We start from the raw sequence: 14393 nt of genomic DNA, 5'->3' as shown, positions 1-14393 counted from the left end.
CTTTACCGATGATTAATTGACTTAGAATCTGTTCGAAGGTACAACCTAACTGTTGGAAGAGAGGAGAAAGCATCTGCATCATATAATTGTTGGAGAAATCTTTCCAGAATATTTTGAAGCTGACAAAACGTTTCTATCAGTCTAGTCTGGATATCGATAGTTAAAGTCTCAAGACTTTGTAATCTCAAGACTCAAGACTCAAGACTCAAGATTATTCTCACCGACGATGTCTTTCTAATCCGGACGAAGGATATCCAAAACTGAAGTATATGGTTGAGGATTTGATCCTATCCTCTGGAAAAGATCCTTGGTTGGATAATCATTTCGGATTCTTTGATTCTTATCTAAGATCAATTGAAGATCCAATGTTCGACGAAACATTCTTGGAATGTTCTATTCTTGGAAACCAAAATCCCGATTGTATGGGCGAACATGATTGATGGGCTATCATCGATTCCTTAAATAGCTCGGATGATCTTCTTAATTGATTCCGTCCAACGGGTAGATTGGAGGAATTCCTTTGGTAAGTGCCAACGGCTATGATGGCATAAAGGAGTATAAAAGGAAGACGTTCTAGTTGTTTTAAGTGTGTGATTGATAGAAAAATTCCGTAGTCCGAAGAACCTTGATTGTTAGTCGATACGCTTCGAGTGAAATTGTATACACAGAGAGTGTTTATACTTGGTGATACCTTGAGCGAGTGTAGTAGATCATCTACATCGAGAAATCAAGGAAGATCAACACTGTAACATCTCTTTGTTCATAGTGGAATCCAGCCAATCGGCATCGCTGCAAAGAGTGGACGTAGGCTTGAATCGCCGAACCACTATAAACCTCGTGTTTAATTCTCTCTTTCCTTACTCGACTTACGATTGATCTTTTTAATCCTTCATCTGTCTAAGTATTGTGCAATCTTCAAGAAAATTTTTATAAACCTATTCACCCCCTCTAGGTACTTTATTTCCAGCATTATCAATTGGTATCGAGCTTGTGTTCTTACTTTATTTGAAGTGTTTTACTTCGAGTAAAAGATCTATGGCTAGTATGCTAGCACCCGGGCTATTGGAAGGGCAAAGCAATACTGCACCACCCTACTTTGATGGAAATGATTACAACATCTTGAAAAACAAGATGAAAGCTTTTCTACGATCAAAGGATCCTTTGGAATGGGATGTGGTGGAAAGAGGAATTACTCCTACCGCATCAGCATCCGAAAGAGGGAAAGAAACTGTGAAACCAAATAAATGTCTCAAGAAGAGATAAACAAGAGACAAGCACTCGATGCAAAAGCAATTTACTCTTTATATTGTGCTTTATCACCAACCGAATATAACAGAATATCTTCTTGTGAAACAAGAAAAAGAAGTCTGGGATAGATTACATATCACTTATGAAGGACGAGGCCGAGTGAAGGAGACCGGAATTAACATTCTTCTTGGTCAATATGAAGCCTTCAAAATGAAACAAGGAGAATCTATAACTGACATGTTTAGCCGTTTTACAGATATTGTCAATGGACTTGAGAATCAAGGACAGAAAATTTCTGATCCCATGAAGGTGAACAAGCTACTGCGTGGACTCTCCAAGGATTGGAATCATATAAAGACTTCAATTAGAGAGACGCAAAGAATTATGCCATTATCTCAGAACGAGTGATTGGAACTCTTCAGTCTTATGAAGTGGAACGAATTAATGAAGACGAAGATCCAAGAGGTAAGAAATCCATTGCATTAAAATCTAACGATGATTATGATGATACAGACTCTGAAGAAGATCTGGACGATGAGGAGCTTGCACTTATGATTAGAAGGTTCAGAAAGCTGAATAGAAAAGGAAGAAGGTTCAACTCGAGGAAACAAAGTCTTCAGAAACAGCAAACCAAGTTTGTTGATAATGAGGAACCAAACAAAGATGTAGTTTGCTTCGAATGTAAGAAAAAGGGACACATCAGACCAAATTGTCCTCTCCCGAAGAAGAAAAGAGGAAAAAGCTGAAAAGTCTCGAAAAGCTCTCAAAGCTGAAACTTGGAGCGATACGAGTGTGAAGAAAGTGATGAGGAATATGCCAACTCAGTGTCTAATGGCACAATCGGACTCGGATTCGGATCGGACTTCCCGGACGGTGAATTTGAGGTAAGTGATTATAAAATCCTGTCAAAGTCTCTAAATACATTGATGAATTATGTCTTAGTCTTAAGACTTCTCTAAAAAGGATTTCCGAACTTAAAAGGAAAACTCAGTGTTAAAACAAAAGGAAAATATTTTAAAAGAAAAAGTGAAAAGTTTAGACTTGAATGTTTCTACTCTTAAGGAGAATGAAGATAAACTTTCAAAAGAAAATGTTTTCTTAAAAACTGACTTATCAAATATTTCAAAGAAATTTTCAATAGGGTCGAAAACTTGAAAAGTTCTTTCAGTCAAAGACCTTACTTTAATAAGTTTGGTTTGGGTATGACAGCAGAAACAATTCCTTTGATTGATTTTCCAAAAGTAAAAGAAAGAATTAAGAAAAGACCGTCAAAAGAGGCTTACAAAAATCATTTCAAGAAAGTCTTTGTAAAGTCGTAGGTCGTGCTTTAAGGTGTTCAAAGTGTAACAGTCGGGATCATTTTGAAAAAGAGTGTCCTATGGTTTGGAAGCCTTAGAAAGTATGGCCTAGTAATGCTTATTCTACTAACGCCAAAGGACCCAAGAAAATTTGGGTACCAAAGAAAGCTTGAGACTCTCTTTTGAATGCAGTCTCCGTCAAAAGAAAGTTAAGTGGTATCTTGACAGCGGATGTTCAAGACACATGAGGAGACTCAAATTGCTTCATAAAGCTTGTTCAAGTGAATGGTGGAAAAGTTTCATTTGGAGGAAACATCAAAGGAAGCATTGTGGGATTTGGAACTGTGAAAATTGGAAATCTCACAATAAGCAATGTCTCTCTAGTGGAAGGACTCAACTACAATCTTCTAAGTATTAGCCAATTGTGTGATACTAGTTTCAAGATCTCCTTTCAAGAAGGCACATGTTCTGGAATTAGCAAAGACTCAACTCAGTTTTTCATGGGTCGAAGGCATGGAAATATCTACCTCCTTGATGTAAAACCAAATGAAGCACAATGCCTAATCTCAATTCAAGATGAAGCAGTCTTATGGCACGTAAAGCTTGGCCATGTCAACATGAAACAATTAGCCAAAATCTCATCAAAGAAGCTTGTTCGAGGTCTACCTAAATTGCCATACCAAAAGTCTCGATTCATGCACTCCATGCATTCGGAAAGCAGTAAGAAATTCATTTAAGCAAATAAACCATGTCTCTACTAATCATGTACTACGCTTGCTTCATATGGATCTCTTCGGACCAAATCCAACCCAGAGCATTGGAGGTAAGAAATATTGCCTAGTAATTGTGGATGATTACTCCGCTTTACTTGGGTATATTTCATTGCAAGTAAGTCGAAACCTTTTCGTATTTTGAAAAATTTGCTAAAAAGGTTCAAAATGAAAAAGGATGTGCAATCTCAAGCATAAGAACAGATCATGGAAGTGAATTTGAAAACCAAGATTTTACGAAATTTTGTGATAAATCTGGTTTTAATCATATGTTTTCCTCTCCATATACTCCAGAGCAAAATGGAGTTGTGGAAAGAAAGAATAGATCTCTTCAAGAAATGGCTAGAACACTTTTAATTGAAAGCAAAATTTCTTCACGATTTTGGGCTGAAGCTGTTTCAACAGCATGCTATATTATAAATAGAGTCTTTTAAGACCTATTTTAGAGAAAACCCCTATGAATTGTTCAAAGGTAAAAAGCCTGTTGTTTCATACTTTCACGTGTTTGGTTGCAAATGCTTTATTTTGAAAATGCAAATGATCGAGTTGGTAAGTTTGAAGAAAGATCGATGAAGGCATCTTCCTTGGATATTCTACATCAAGCAAAGCCTACGAGTCTATAACAAGAAAAGCCAGTCGTGGAGGAATCAACGAATGTTAAATTCCAAGACTCAATGCAAGATGAATCCGGCCGGATTCGAAGCATGAAGAATTCGAACCTACTCCGGACCCTCCATCGCTTACAACTCAAGAAGCATCTCGGTTTACGAAGTCAACATCAAGAATCTCATGAAGATTCAAATAAAGAAAGTGATCATCAACCAGCGAGATCAACCAAGAATCGGAAGCATAAATCCAAACATCCTAAAGATCTCATTATTGGTGAAATCAATGAAGGAATCCGCACCGAGATCAAAAAGGCGTGAAGAATCTAGTCTTTGTGGCTCTTATTTCGAAATCGAACCAAAAAGCATAGAAGAAGCTTTATCTCGATGAAAGTTGGATCGAGGCTATGCAAGAAGAACTCGAGACAATTCAACATCAATGATGTCCGGGAATTGACATCTAAACCAAAAGGTAAACTATTGGAACCAAATGGGTATTCAGAACAAGATGAATGAAGAAGGAAAAGTCGTACGAAACAAAGCAAGACTCGTGGCCAAAGGATATACGCAAGAAGAAGGAATAGACTATGATGAGACTTACGCTCCGAGCAAGGTTAGAAGCTATTCGTCTATTACTTGCGTTTGCCTGTTATAAAAATTTCAGGTTATTCCAAATGGACGTCAAAAGTGCATTCCTAAATGGATTCATCCATGAGGAAGTTTATGTGGAACAACCACCGGTTTGAAGACCCAAAGAAGCCAGGACTCGGTTTTGACCGAAAAAGGCCTTGTATGGTTTAAAGCAAGCACCTCGAGCTTGGTACTGCCAGATTAAGTAAGTTCTTATTACGAGAATGGTTTTGTCAAAGGTAAAGTAGATACTACATTGTTTATCAAAAAGGAAAGCAAAAGCTTTTTACTTGTTCAAATATATGTGGACGATATTATTTTGGATCATCTAATGAAAGTCTATGCAAGAAATTTTCTAAGTCTATGCGGGATGAGTTTGAAATGAGTATGATGGGAGAGTTAACATTCTTTCTTGGACTCCAAGTGAAACAAATGAAGGAAGGAACTTTTATTCATCGGGAAAAATATGCGAATGATCTTGTCAAAGGTTTGGATTGGAAAAGTGCAAAAAGACCGACATACCAATGTCATGTTCTCGGAAGATAGACAAGGATGAAGAAGGGAAGAAAGTAGATCAAAAGCTTTACGGGCATGATCGGCTCACTTCTTTATCTTCTTTGCTTCTAGACTGATATTTTGTTGAGTGTTTGCATTTGTGCTAGGTTTCAATCGGATCCGGAGAATCCCATCTCGGTCTTTGTAAAACGTGTTATCAAATACGTTGCCTCATCTTCAAGCATCGGTCTCTGGTATCCCAAGAACGGAGACTTTAATCTTCTAGGATACTCGGATGCGGATCTGGCCGGTTGCGAGTCGATAGAAAAAGCACCTCTGGAACTTGTCAACTACTTGGAAACGAACGGTGTCTTGGTTTTCGAGGAAGCAAAGCACCGTAGCTCTTTCTACAACAAGCGAGTATGTAGCTCTTGGAAGCTGCTGTTCACAAATTCTATGGATAAAACAACAGCTACAAGACTTTGGGATTGAAGACTCATGTACAGAAATCAGATGTGACAACACCAGTGCGATCAATCTCACCAAAAATCCAATCCTTCATTCAAGAGCAAAGCATATTGAGATTCGACATCACTTCATTAGAGATCATATTCAAAATGGAGAAATCTCGATTAAATTTGTTGATTCAAAGAGTCAACTAGTGGATATATTCACAAAGCCTTTGGAGAAAAATCAATTCGACTTTATCCGTTCAAGACTCAACATTTTGAAGCTTGAAGAAGTTAAAGTCTAGAGACTCATCAACTCTAAGACTCTAATCTTTCAGACTTTAAATCCTCAGACTCAGACATTCGTGGCTATAGACTGTAAGTTGTATTTCATCTAAGAGGTACGAATTTTCATTTAGTTATTTTAACTCGAAAAGGTACGATCTTTCGTTCAGTTATTCTATAATCCGCATGAAATTTGAATTTTTTGGAATAATTTTGGCAGTTATTGATTTTGAAAAGAAGTAATCGTTCATTTTCCTTGCACCGATTGAACTTCCCTTTTCAAAACCGAGTTATATATATACGTTTTTCTCTTCCCAATCTTCAAAACCCTAAAAGGCACTCTCCTCCCGATCTCCTTGTTTCCGCTTGTTCGTCATCGAGAAAGTGGTCATTTTTCTTGGGAAAGCAAGTGAAGGAATCTTCCAATCGACAAAGAAAGATGTCTTCCTCGAGGAAATCATCAAGAATCGCAAGCGGGGACCACAAAGAATGGAGAAGGGACCGACTCACTTCGATCTCACCGAGGAAGAAGACTTAGCAAGTCGGCGACAAAGTCCGATTCGCTCTCATCCACGTCATTCAACACCTCCCGCCCCACAAGGTGAAAGTCATTTTACGGAAGAAGAGATAATCGAGGATGCCGACCAAAGAAGAGTCCAAAAACCCTCCTTTATGTATAAACTTTATCGTGCGTTGAAAAGCACCGGTACTCCATTGCAATATATAGATGACTTCCTTAAGGATAAAAATTATGGAAATGAGTATCGTTTTACAAGAAAATGGAGGAATTGGGAATTGCCCCGAAAGGAAAAGGAGGAAGCACTTGCAAACATTCCAAGTGATCCTCGTATGCCAGGACAAAATTTAATTGAAGGGAACGATGATGACAGAATGTTCCTTGAATTTCAACCGAAAATGGGAGTGGCAGCAAAGGTGAAAGGAAATCGGATGGATTTGTTCAAATCCAAGGATCAAGAAAAAGTGTATTTCAGGCTGTTGAAAAGAGGGGTGATAAACCCTAGAAGTGTCGATTTTGACTTCCTGGACGCCATCAACATAAATTTAAGAGAAAAGTTGAATTTATTTCAACTTGAGAATTTTTGCTCTGACTCTACGGACGGGTATGCTCATCTGACCGCTTATTTCTATTCAAATCTTAGCTTTACGGATGCGAATAGAATATCATTTAGTGTACGAGACCAAGTCTACTTGGTAGATGTGAATCTGTTGGCTGATATAGTTGGAGTTGAACGAGGACGCTATCTCGCCAATCAAAGTCTCACCGCTCGCACTACTCGGAACGAGGTCAAAGATAGGGACGCAGAGAAGAAAGTTACCTATTCCGGGATGAATGCCATCAACATCGTGCTTCATAAGATTGTGATCAACTGTCTTAGACCAAAGTCTACGTCAAAGACTTCGTGTCTCTTTCAAGCAAAGTTGATGTATGCGATCAACACAGACGGAAGTTCTCTCTTCCACACACTATTCTCTTCCATATGTACGTAACAATGTCGAAAGACAAAGGACAATTGCCTTATCCTCAGTGCGGTGACCAAGATCTTCGACACATGAATATTGAACCGCCTCAAACTCTTTGTGTTCAACCGTGTGATAAGATGGTGGTAGGCTTGAAGGTGTTAACGAAGATGCGTCTGCAAGAACTTTCCAAGGAAATGGAGAAATTCGAGTGAAATCTCCTGTTCGAGTCCGCTTCAAAGAGAAAGGAAAGGAGGCCATTGGAGCCCCATCGAAAAGAAGAAAAGATCTCTCATCCTGGAGGATGAAGATGAAGAGGATGAAGATCCTACTATCCAAGCACTGACAAGAACCGGACGTTCTGTGTCTTAGCCGAGAGAATTTCAGAAGAACCAGAGAGAAGAAGAAGAGCAGAGAGAGAAGGAGAAAGAAGCTGAAGAAGAGAAAGAAAAGTCTGCTGAATCTGAGAGAAGGGAAATCGAGAGCATGATCATCATTCTTCCCCTTTGGATGTCCTAGAGACAGGGGGAGTTGGCGAGCATGAAAGGTCTACACCTCATACTGCTCATAATGAAGGTCCAAGGCAATCTCCAGCAGACCCATAAGAATTTCAGGCTTCTCAATTGCCTGAAGAAGGTGATACGTCGACACCAAATCTGCACGACTATACAGAAGCACCATCGTCTCCATCCGAAAAAGCTCATGCCGCACACCGACGGACAATTCTACAGATTTTCATCGCATCATGGATATTCTTCTGAAATGCGTGGCCAAATATATGCTCGGAATGTGAAATTCAAGCCATGAAGAATGCTGGACAAGCATCTTCAATCGACCTAGAGGACAAGATGAAAGACCTCGCTCCGCAAATTCAAGCCAATGCCAAAGGAGAAGAGGTAGCTCATCTAAGGCGGGACTTCAAGAGGCTAGAAGGCGTAGTCCAAATCAATGGGAGAATTCCGAGATCGTGCGCATTCCCAGCGTACATGACTCCTTTCTCACCCTCTTTTTAATGATGACAAAAGGGGGAGAACCAATTTGAACAAACAAACATTATTTTAAAACTTTGACTTTTGTGGTTATGTTTATGACTTGAGAACTTGAACTTGGGTGTGAGACTCGAATTGGCTGTGGATTTTGATGCTTGATTGTTGCATTTATATCAAGTATTGTTATATGGTATTACTCATGAAAGACTAACCTATTTGCTTTGTGGATGCGAGTCTGGTTGTTTATTAATCTTTATGAGTTACCCATATTGCTTGAGAAATGTTTTTGCAGGTCAAAGTTGTTCAAATCTACAAGAAAGTTTTGTCACCATCAAAAAGGGGGAGATTGTTGGAGAAATCTTTCCAGAATATTTTGAAGCCGACAAAACGTTTCTATCGATCTAGTCTCGGATATCGATAGTTAAAGTCTCAAGACTTTGTAATCTCAAGACTCAAGACTCAAGATTATTCTCACGATGTCTTTCTAATCCAAAGTGACGAAGGATATCCAAAATGAAGTATATGGTTGAGGATTTGATCCTATCCTCGAAAAGATCCCTTGGTTGGATAATCATTTCGGATTCTTTGATTCTTATCTAAGATCAATTGAAGATCCAATGTTCGACGAAACATTCTTGGAATGTTCTATTCTTGGAAACCAAAATCCTGATTGTATGGGCGAACGATTGATGGGCTATCATCGATTCCTTAAATAGCTCGGATGATCTTCTTAATTGATTCCGTCCAACGGGTAGATTGGAGGAATTCCTTTGGTAAGTGCCAACGGCTATGATGGCATAAATGAGTATAAAAGGAAGACGTTCTAGTTGTTTTAAGTGTGTGATCGATAGAAAAATTCCAGTCCGAAGAACCTTGATTGTTAGTCGATACGAGTTCGAGCGAAATTGTATACACAGAGTGTTTATACTTGGTGATACCTTGAGCGAGTGTAGTAGATCATTTACATCGAGAAATCAAGGAAGATCAACACCGTAACATCTCTTTGTTCATAGTGGAATCCAGCCAATCGGTGTCGGTGCGAAAAGTGGACGTAGGCTTGAATCAAGCCGAACCACTATAAACCTCGTGTTTAATTCTCTCTTTCCCTTACTCAGTCTTACGATTGATCTTTTTAATCCTTCATCTGTCTAAGTATTGTGCAATCTTCAAGAAAATTTTTATAAACCTATTCACTCCCCTCTAGGTACTCGTACTAGCATTATCAATAATTAATGTTCGAAACTTCTGCTAAAAGTCCAGGTGCATTGTTCATCAGTTTTCAACCTCAATACTAGACTTGTGGCCTTTTACGTGCCAAATCTCATGCCATCCATAATTCCAGTTTGATAAGGAATTCAAGTGGGCTTGATCAGAAAGACTCTTAATATGAAATCTCATTTCTTCGCAGAGAATATGGAGAACCAATAAACAATCCACAAGAAAGAATAGTGTCCATCTCTCTCTCTCTCTCTCTCTCTCTCTCTCTCTCTCTCTCTCTCTCTCTCATATCAACAAGAAATAAGTTGCGAGAATATATGTACACACAACATACATAGGACATTCCAAAGTTTAATTTAACCGGCAGTGACAAAAGTTGGGAAAGGGTAGTGTCACCTCAACAAAAAGATAAAGAAAAGGGACACCAAGAGGAGCAACCGTGATTTTCAAAATGCTCCATTTATCCAGTCTTTTCATTTCCACAACCGTATAATGGGCAAACTATACACACCGTTCACTCAAAAGTTCGCAACCATGCTCTACACGGACCCGGATAGCTTCAGAGCTACCCAGCTTAAGGTTAGCACTCATCCTCAACAATGCTTTAAATATCATGATCATACAAAACCATGTACATGATAAAGTCTCAGAAAATTGACTCTGTAATTCAGTACCAAGTCCATTAGCCTTAGAAGTCCTCATAATTCGAAGTCTCTTCACGAATTCACGAACATCCCGATATAAAAGTTTAATTCCGACTCGGATAGAAAGGATGGCATGCATAGAGAAAACTTAACTGAGAACACATACATAGATATCAATTTGTCGAGCATTTTCTGTCACTAAATCGCCTAGTCGGTGCTCTTCTAATATCATGCACTAACCGCTTTTATCCACACAACCCCAAATATCCCAGAAGAAAAGCCATAAAGTACTAAAATAATGGTTCTCTTCTTCTCTTAATCTATGAGGTGATGTGGAAAACAGAAGCTAATCCTGAGGTTGATTTGTCACTACTTTTGCTAGCACTTTGTAGGATCAATCAACATCTATCCACCATGAATCCCTTTCTAGATGGAGAAAGGAAGGAAGCAGCTCTTATTGCCATCAAATTGGCAACAAAAACCAACGACAGCATCAAAACTACTGGTAAAAATCTAAGATATGCATAATCTGCTGTCGCGACCTCTTTTTTTCTGGCGCTCGCCATCGGGTACGGGCGCCTAAGGAGGCTAATGGCTCGGCTGAATTTATTAAGTCCGAACTCTCCCAAGTCCACCATTTCACGACTTTAATAGTTTAAGTTTTTAACCTATAAATTAATTTTAAAATGGAGTCGCCACTAATCGATTTGGAGTGGGTCGATTAGAAACCCAAGTGAAGTATCGGGAGAAATACTCGCTCCTGCGCAACCAGAGAAATTAGGATCGGGGATTTGATTACACTAGTTAATCACTAATGCCCTTTCGGTACCTAATCTTGTTTAAACCCTAAGGCTTTTTGGATGTTTGAGAGATTTTCCATGCATTTTTGGGAGGAAAAACATTTTTGAGTCATTTTCTAATTTTTTTGACACAAAATGGATTTTTTGGGGTTTTTTGGAAAAATACAAGTCTTTTTGGCTTTTTCTGAATTTTTGGCCTTTTTTGGAAAATATGAAATATTTTTTATTTTTTTTATTTTTCGAAAAATAAAATATTTTTTAATATTTCTTGATATTTTGGAAAATAAATTATTTTTTTGATTTTTCTCGATTTTTTTAGAAAATAAAACATTTTTCAACAATTTTTAATATTTTTCGATTTTCGGGAAATTAAAACATTTTTTTAATATTTTTTTGAAAATAAAATGCTTTTGATTTTTTTTTGAAAATAAAATATTTATTATTTTATATTAAAATAATAAAATAAAACCGACCCGGGCCGGCGACCCAATTGCGGATGGGCCCGCAACGCGGGCCCGACTCGATTTTTCGGCTTTTTTTTTTTTTTTTTTTTAATCAAAAACGACGCCGTGGCGGGCGTTCGGGGACGCCCGCCCGGCCCGACGACACGGGCTCCTAGCGGAACCCTACCTGGGTCCGACCCGGCTTTTGACCCGATTTCAGCCCGACCTCAGAACGCGGAAACCTTACTCGGTTCGTGGCCCGGGTCCGATTCGATGACCCGAGGCCACGACCCGGAAAATCGGGAACCCTAGGGTTCCCGATTCGCGGCGCCGAGGGAGGGGGGACGGGGCGTCCCAAATGCCAGGGCAGCGACGCGGGCAGGTGACACGAACCGAGGGCGGCAAAATGCCCAGCGGGAGGACGTGGTGCGGCGGTACTTTACCCGTCCGTGAACGGCGGCTTGAACGGCGAATGGTGGTGACGGCGGCGGCTACGGCGGAGGGTGCCCAAACTCGCTCCCTCCCTTTGATCCGGGCTCGCGAGCGTCGAGCCTCCCCTGAAGTCTCTCGGGGGAAGCTTGAATGCTCGCGGCTTCGATCTCTCTCCTCTCTCTGCTCTCGCTCCTCGCAGATCTGGGCTTCCTCTTCGCTCGTACTCTCTCCCTTCCGGCCAAATCCGAGCCTCCACCGGCCGGATCTGACCGCCTCGGACTCGCTCGCCGGCAACCTCCCCCGAAGTCTCTCAGTGGGAGGTCAGCCGAACTCGCGACCCGAGTTCTCTCTCACTCGCCTTCCTCTCGCTCGCTCTTCAACCTCCTCCGAAGTCTCTCAGGAGGAAGCTTCCAAGCTCGCGATTTTCTGGCGTGTCCCCTCGACAACGGAAACGGGGGCCTATTTATAGGCGAGGGAGCAGCCGGTCGACGGAGCTTCGACCGCCGGTCCCTGTGCGCCAAGTGGCCTTCGCTGGCCGAACCGGCGTCCCATCCGACGCCAGCTGCCCTTCCCACGTTCTTATCCGATACCAATCACCCCCTGCTCCACGTGCGCCATTGTTGCTCCTCCCCTCCGCTCCGGAGTCGCGCCCTCTGCGCGTGCGCTGCAACTGCGCGAGGAAGAAGAAGAAGTGGGGGGGCCGGGCTGAGACGAAATGGGCCGAGGGCCCATACAAAGGCTGCTCTTTTTTTGTTTTTCTTTTGCTTTGCTTTGCTGTTTTTATTTCGAAAAAAAGACAAGATAAATAAAATAAAAACTTAATTAATAAGATAAAATAAACTTAATTAAAATTTGAGGCGTCAACATCTGCAAGATAGCAAGTAGATTCCAGACAAGCACTGTACAAATACTGAAGCCAGGAAAGTATCTATGGGCTATACAACTCCCATTCTTTTCTTATATGTACCAGCACCAATAAGATAATCCTCAATAGTGCTTTGCCAAAGTACCAATAATCCAAACCAACTAGTGATTTCTCAATTGTGCTTTGTGAAAGTACTTACAATGATGTGACAGGGGTAATGACTTAAAGACTACGTTTACAAAATTTATTGGGAGGGCCACAACTTTGATGGTCAAAGAACTGTCCTCCATACAAATTTCAACATGCTGCAGCTTGCAATTTGCTGCAAGAGAGTATAGATGGCAAGTTGTGCTTATCATTATCCACTTATTTTACACTCAAACAAACTGGGCACTTGATGTAATATGCAGAATCTAAGATGATAAATAATTACCGACTACTTTTCTCTCCTAGGATTTAGCCTGTTCACTCCTTGTCGTCCAAGATGAGAATTTCCCCATCATCAGCAAAAGGAAATAACTGAATAAGTAATGTTGGGTCGGCATCACCATTTTCTGTGATGCATGGACTTGGCTTACTCACTGACGAAAATGACATGCCCATATTATGAGACAAAGAACATGAATCAACATTCCGACAACCCGGCATTTTCAGCATTTGTTGCAGAAATATGAGGTGAGTTGTGGATGAGTATCAGATGAATGATTCAGCATTTTCCGGAAGTTCAGCTGGAGACAGACTTTGTTGCAGAAATATCAGGTGCGTTGTGGATGAGTATCAGATGATTGATTTAGCATTTTCCCCATTAAAAATCTTCTCAGGTGGATTTCCAGAATTTACAGATCTCTGCTTGTGTTGAACTATTGGATCCTCAACTTATTATTCATTGTGATAATTGTTGCTGCTTTAGGTGAACACCAGTGACCCCAAGAAGACTCATTGCCATCTTATAATAGTCAGTCATCGTATTTTTTGTTTCTTTTGCCTCGTATATTTAATAGATAGAGAGTCATGAGCCGGGAAGATGCCCCTCTTCCCAAAAGAAGAAGCTAGCAACTACCATTTTTAAGGTTCGCGTGATCAAAGCACTCATCTCTTTGGGTTGTGGGCTATTTTTGGCCTCAACGGCTGATGAGATTAGGATGACTTACAATCCGAGTGAATCAAGTTTGAAATATATTCAAAACTAGAGAGCAAGCCTGATCATATCGAGAGCTCAGAATGAGATGTATTGATCATTTCGTATACTTTGGTTTATACATTTCCTTTCCTGCCCAAAGAGCCAAACCGATGCCCTCTCTGTTGATGATGCTTCTCCCTACCTTTTCAAGAGAGTATCTCCTGACTGCTATTATTGCCAGTTATCTTTTTTGGCATGTGTCTTGTCATTACCAATCCCACTTCATGCCTGCACGTTAGTCTGTATGGTTGCTTGCCTTGCCACCTTTTAATCATTCTAGTGGGACTTGAAGAGAGTTCGAGGGCCTAAGGAAACCCAAGGTCTTGTTCGGTGCAGTCCTTAGAACGTGGAACGGCCGAAGGCAGCGTGAGTTCTCTTGAGCATGAAAAAAAACCAATTTCAATATGGATCATCATCGTGTCTTCCAGATTAATACATTCATATGGGACTGCATCTTGTCTATATCTATACGTTCTGTGACTTTCGTTTATCCATGAGCTATTGTGAAGCATCGACCGAACCGGATTGTTCGGTAACCTTCTTAATTGGCCCAAACACATTTG

Source organism: Eucalyptus grandis, chromosome 1, assembly GCF_016545825.1.
Source record: "Eucalyptus grandis isolate ANBG69807.140 chromosome 1, ASM1654582v1, whole genome shotgun sequence".
NCBI classification, from domain to species: Eukaryota; Viridiplantae; Streptophyta; class Magnoliopsida; order Myrtales; family Myrtaceae; genus Eucalyptus; species Eucalyptus grandis.
Note: the sequence above shows the minus strand (reverse complement) of the source record.